The sequence below is a fragment of the Monopterus albus genome, unplaced genomic scaffold (assembly GCF_001952655.1).
Source record: "Monopterus albus unplaced genomic scaffold, M_albus_1.0 scaffold341.1, whole genome shotgun sequence".
NCBI classification, from domain to species: Eukaryota; Metazoa; Chordata; class Actinopteri; order Synbranchiformes; family Synbranchidae; genus Monopterus; species Monopterus albus.
In genome coordinates, this window is record NW_018128221.1 from 768,726 (window position 1) to 775,790 (window position 7,065).

Below are 7,065 nucleotides of genomic sequence, written 5' to 3' on the forward strand. Positions count from 1 at the left end.
CACTGTAAATAATCATTTCCATTTTCATCATTTCCAAATAATCATTTTCCATACTGCCAGTATATATATATATATACACAGTATACTGCCATCACTACAATATACATGTTTTGCATACGTCTTTATTTTGCATACAGTTTTATTCACAGGCTTTCTGCAAAATGCCACACACTTCAAATTCATGCCAACTGATATTGTTGCATCCAGTAGATGTCCTCCTAGAGCAAATGAAGCTTCAAGAAGCTTTGCGCTGGAGTGAACCAATTGGATGAAAGGCTTCAATGCTTCATGAAGCTTCATCTGCCCATCACTAGGAGCAAGGGAAACAGTCCATAAGCAGCCAAAACGAAAAACAAACACACTGGAGACATCCTCAGGTCCAAAGGACACAGGAACAGGCAGGCAGATGGAAGAAAGTGGAACAAAATCACCAAGTGACTGAGAGAAAGGAGGATAATATATGGGCTGGAGACCAGGGGCTAATGAGCAGCAGGTGGAACCAGTGTGGACTGATTAGAAACCAAGGTAAACCTGGAGCAGGTGAGGTGACACAGGACAGGAAGCAGACAAAATAAAAGCATAAAAACAGGAAGCGAATCCCAAAACCATAATCACTTGATGCTGAGTCAAGCCAGTTATACTTTGGGAGGGTGTAAATTCAGTAATTATATTGCCACCTATACAAAGAAAGAAAGATTTAAAAACCCAAATTAGAAGTTTGGAACAGACACATAACATCGCAAAGGGTACTTTAGCTTCCCTTATTGAACTACAAAAGGAAGCAGGTGACATTATTTTAACCCTGTAAAGCCAAACATATCAAAAAATAGCCAAAACATTCTAATTTTTTGGAACTGAGATGTTTATTAAACCTTTTAACAAAATCCAAAATAAAATTCATGATTCACGATTTTTATTTACCATATATGCATAGACAGACAGTCCAGGCATATAAGAATAGAGGTGCCATATTATTTCTATTTCTTTTGTATCACATTTGATACATGGGGCATTTTTGGTGATTTTTTTTGCTCCGAAACCTCACGTATCAAATATGATACAAATGGTTTTATAGGGTTAATTTATTATTCATACCTTCTCTCTTTCTCCCCATGTTTCCTGTCTACATCTCATTTCCTGTAAAATAAAGGCAAAAATATGCCAAAAAAAGACTACTGACAGATTGTTTTAAAAGTTATTACAAAGTAGTTGACATAATGGACAGAAATAACAGGACAAATTCAGCATATGGGAAAAAAAATACACAAAATATGTGTATTTATACTTTGCAATCATTTTATTGAAAATGAACTAAAGATTATTATTATTATAAAGATATGTGACTTGATTAAAGAGTATAAAAAGGTCAAAGGTCGAAGTGTTTGTCATATGCAGTTAGGAAACGTGTTCCCTGTACAATGAAATTCTTACTTTGCCGTCCACATGAATGCCACACAATATAAGTGAAATATAAAGTGAAGTATAAGGTAGATGAGCAATAACACAAATCTAAATCACAAATCTAAGGCACTTTAAAGCAGCAAGTGAAGGGAGCAAATAAAAATACACACAAGAACACAATATAATGTAGAGAGAATATAGGCTACGTGGGAGCCGTGGAGTGCAAATACTCAGCAGTGAGTGTGTAATTATGCATGTGCAAAATGAGTATGTAAACAGTGCAGATGAAATTACATGAGGTAGATCCTGAATCGGCTGTTTAGGAGTCTGATGGCAGAGGGAAAGAAAGAGTTTTTCAGTCTAGTGGTCCTGCATTTCACACTTCAGAGCCTCCGACCGGAGGGTAGGGGTATAAACAGTCCGTGCTGGGGGTGGGTGGGGTCCTTGAGGATGGAGGCAGCTTTCCTACGCACCCTGCAGTGGTAAATGCTCTGCAGAGAGGGCGGTGGAGTCCTGGTGATCTTCTCCGCAGTCTTTACCACTCTCTGCAGGCCACCTCCCTCCTGCAGGCTGCTTCGTCCCCGCCAACCTATCACTGCGGTGTCATGCGCGAACTTTAGAATGATGTTGTCTTTGTGGGAGGCGACACAGTCGTGGGTGAACAGGGTGTAGAGGATGGGACTGAGGACACATCCCTGTGGGGCACCAATGTTTGTGATAATGCTGGCTGAAATCCTATTGCCAATCCTGACAGTCTGGGGCCTGCCAGTCAGAAAGTCCAGGAGCCAGTCAGAGGGTGGGGTGCAGACCTAGTGTGGACAGTTTGTGGGTGAGTTTGTGGGGGACAACTGTGTCGAAGGCGGAGCTGTAGTCAATGAAGAGTACCCTGATGTTTTCCAGGTGAGAAAGGGAATAGCGGAGGGCAGCCGCGATAGCCCCAAATAAAACAATTAAAAATTCTAAATGCTTTTAAAGTCATTAAAAAAACAAAACCCATTTAGCGTCATGCAAGCCCTACTGTTTACTCGAAGTAGAACAGTAAGTGCATGTCTTTCAATGTCTGACATCCAGTCTGTACCATCATCATGTAGTCATTTAGAGGAGATCAGAGGAGACAATAAGAGTTGGGCCAGTAGGCATGCTGCAGGGGGTCCAGGGTGTCCGGTATACTGCTCTGGATGTGGGCTAGCATCACTCAAAACACTTCATAATGATTGGGGTGAGTGCCACTGGCCTGTAGTCCTTCAGGCAGGTTACCAGGCTCTTCTTGGGAAGGGGGATGATGGTTGTAGTCTTAAAGCGGGTGGGAACCGATGCTCTGGCTGAGGGAGAGGCTGAAGATGGTGGTGAGAACATCAGCCAGCTGAAATACTGAAAATGCTGAACTGAGACCAATTCATTGTCCACCACCTGACATTCTCTTTAATCAGCTGCTGAGTGTCCAGAGAGAGGTCCAGTGCATGATGTTTTCATGGTAGTGTCAAAGTTTTATCCAGACAGAAATCCATTAAACATGCCCAGTCTCTCCACTGACAATAGCCTGAAGACCAGGCCAAGGCTAGAATGGATTACGGTCTGTGGATCAATCCTTGTTCCCCCCTTTTACTTTTGTGAGCATCACCCAGTGGCATGGTGCATATTGGTGTAAACCCAATATATTGCTGATGTTGGCATCACTTAGCCATTCTTTTAGAAGATGTCAAAAGGCATTCTAAATGGAACTGTACAAAAGTAAAAAAGTAAAATTATGTTAGAAATTTTCTGGAATGATTAGACATCATAAATCACTGCTTAGATGTGTTTTTGATTTTATTTATGAAACCTGCCAACTGGGCTCAAAAACATGATAGATATTTAAGTATTACTATCAGAGTAAAAATGCAACAACCAGGAAATGGCTGAACAAAGAATCACCTAAAATCCCAACAGATTTCACTTTCTCTCTGAGACATGCCACTAAAATATGAAACTGCCATAAAACTGGTTATTTTATTTGATTCTGAAATGGCTGGAATGGTTAGAATGGATATTTGGTTATAACTGGGTGAAAGATCATACCATTCCCCAAAGTATTTTAGCTTTACATGAGTCAAAGTCATGGATCATAAGATTGTCATGAACAGAATGCAGTTTAAAGGTATGGTCCTGTGACCCATCAAATAATTGTACGGATTTGGGATGCTCAAATGGTTTAGAGTTGGGGAATGAAAAAAATTCAGTTTGGTTGTGTCTCAGGAGGTAGAGTGGTCATCTCCAATCAGGAGGTCAGCAGTTCAATTCCCCTTCTCCCCAGTCACATGTCACAAGTGCCCCTTGGCAAGACACTGAACTCCCAAGTTGTTCCTGGTGACCAGAGCAGCACCTTGCAGGGGCAGCAGCAGCATTGATGTGTGTGTGAGTTGGCATTGCAAATGGCTGCCTCAGTTCTGTACCAGAGACAAATTCTTTGTGTGTGTGTGTAATACAGTATACTTGGCCAATAAAAGTGATTATGATTATCACCTCCCTACTTCCCATACACTGGGAAGTAATCCCAGGCAGTGACAGAGAGGATAAAAGCTAAGTTTAGATTTAATTTAATAGACCTACCTTGGTCAGATAATGAGCAGTCACAACCATAGATGTATAAACATATACTGTATATGTCTATGCTCACAACTCTGAAAACATCAAATTTCTAAACTGGCATTACCTGCATAGACTGACCACATAGTCTCAATCTAAGTGGTTACTTTGTCGCCTAGAAAATGTCCAAGCGTATTCAGTAAAGTATGTCTGAGAGTGGACGAGATAGTGAAGTTGCAGAGGATCTTCTTTTGTTGCTGTTTCTGCTTTTTCTTCTCCCCTTTTTCTTTCTCCTCTTTTTTTTGGCCCTATTTGACATGTGTTGTCCGTCATCTCCTTTCCTTTGGATCAGGGGTGGGCAAACTTTTTGACTGGCGGGCCACAATGGGTTCTAAAATTTGACAGAGGGGCCGGGCCAGGAGCAGAAGGATGGAGTGTGTGTGTGAACTAATATACTGTAAATGACATATAAAAGCCATTACATAAAAGGTTTTGGCCTTTAGCAGGTAGCAAAGCATGAATATGCAAGGCTTATTGTACAAATTATTCTCCAAATGCATTTTTTTTTCATAACACAGTAGAGAATTAAACCTTCAGTTTCAGTGGGAACAGTGTTGTTGGTCTGTTGTAGGTCAAAGTCTGGAGATAGTTTTGTTGTGGCTATTCTCAGGATAGATCTGAGGTGTTGGTCAGTTAACATGGATCTGTGACTGGCTTTGTTGATGTTCATGATGCTGAACATCTGCTCACACACATAGGTCAAGCCAAACAATGTCAGCATCTTATGTGCCATCCTCCGGAGGTTTGGAAACGTGGCTTCGTTAAGTGAAGCTTAAAAGACATTCCGTTTAAGAGAGTTGAACTTCTCCTTTAAAACGGAGTCAGACTGAAGATTGATTAGTTCAAGTTGCAGCTCCTGTGGTGCTGTTTCAGGGTCTTGTGACAGGGGACAGGACAGCAGCTGAAGTGACTTGTCAATTTTTTTAAAAATCAGAGAACCAGCGCAGAATTCTCCGTGCAGGTCGTCCAGTGATTGCTCCTATAAAGTTAACAAGTCTTAAGACTGGATTCTCGGCATGATTAAGCTGCAATACAGACTTGCACAGAGATTCCAGATAAGTGGTATGGATGGGTGGATGGATAAAGTTATCCTCTGGACAGACTTACAAATGCAGCCATTTTAAACTGCTGGCTGGTTTATGGCAGAACTTTGCACGATCTGTGTTTGATCTCTGCAGTCATAAGCGGCGCCAACTTATACATGGCCTGAAACAATTTGTGTGGAAGCTAGTTGCAATGCTGTATATATCTGCCAGGTGGAGCAGTGATTGATCTAGTTTATTGTTATTGTTAATGGGCTGAATATAGTAAGAGCTGCTGAACAGGCTGACCTGAGGTGCTCCCGGTTCACTGGCTGGAGGCAGCTGCCTAAATATAATCAGTGTCTGTGTCTGTCTGAGTAATAACAACCATTTCATTATGCTCACATGCTCAGATCTTATAAGCCTTTTAAGACATTGTGCCACTGGCAGTTATTGCATTGCCTGCTTTTTTAATCCCTCTTTTAAGATTGTCAGCTTTTTTTTTTTTTAAAAAATCTCTTTCCTAATGCACATTTCCTTGCTTGTTGACATGTATGTACACATTGAGAGCTGCTGTACCAGAGTCAAATTCCTTGTGTGTCTGACACACCTGGCCAATAAAGCTGATTCTGATTCTGACTCCAGCACTCTTGGAAAGAGATAGTTGCTCTCACGCTCTGTGTCACTCTCACATGCTCTTTCAGTAGGCTACATCTCACACCAAACACTTGTTTTCCCACATTTTAGCACCAGTCTTGGCCAAAAACAGACACTTTCTGAAGCTATAGTCTACAGAGGCACACCTGAAATGTTTTTACATAAAGAAAAAAGGTATGGGCTCTAGAAATGTTGTTTATGAGAAGCCATGAGCAATTAAGAATTTGTATTACACAGTACTGTAGCCATCTTTTGTTTTGTAAATGTATTTGGCATAAATGCAGCTGGTTAGACTGGGTCTTGAAGCATCCTCTTTCAGCATCTGTCTTATTCTGACAATGTGAATGCTTCTTTAGTTTTACTTTATCAACAACACACTCTGGAGGGGCAGTGCACAATTTTACAGCTGTGGCACAGCAGCTCAATCTTCTGATGTAGTATTGTAATCTTATAGGAGCCTTGTTATCATAAATGTTTTTCTGCACATAAACAGGTGAGCTGTTGCAGACAGATTTACAGTTTATATATGGTGAAACCTAAAGGGACAACCTCAGGTCAGGGTCCTCTCTCTTCACCTTACCATCTTTTCCCCCACCCACACACCGACTGGCTAAAAGGCTAAAAGGACTTTTTTGTGGATTCCCCGGCTGCGTAAGTTTACTGGCTCTGACCCTGGACTGTATTTTTGACCTGTGTGTGTGTTTTGTGTTCATGTAGTTTTCTGTATCGTTTTGTTGTCCATGCTCTTATTAAAGAGACAGTTTTTCACTTATCCTCGTCTGACTATATAATTGAATTCACCCTTGATATTATTGGCAGCTTCACGCGCCGATTCCTGACAGCTTGTAATAAAGTGGTCTTCACTTTGATATTTTTCATCTTCTATCATCATGCACAACCTACAGTTAAGAGTATAGGGTTGTTTGTTTTTTGAAAGATTGCTGGTTTTACAAAACAAAAACTGGATCATGGTTCTATGACACACTAAGGTCACCAGGTGCTCCTTTTCAGCTGCAGGAGGATATAATGCATAGGAGGTTCATGCTAAAATGAAATTCTTCATAATATGCTTATTGAAGCCTCAGTAAAATCATGTAACTTAACTCATTTGGATGGGTGCACCACAGACCATGTGCACTCTTACTGTCTACACACATTCATATTTTTGAATGTATTTCTAGCCACCAAGTACTGCAGAACCTTAAAGCTGAGTTTTTCTTCACTGAATACCATTCACACTGTCATTAAAGTTTGCCACAGAAAAAGGAATCCCAGTGAATGAATTTAAGAGAAGTCAAAGGTAAAACATTTATGTTTATCAGCTGCAACCAGTAGTAATCCATTTTAAATTTTATGTATC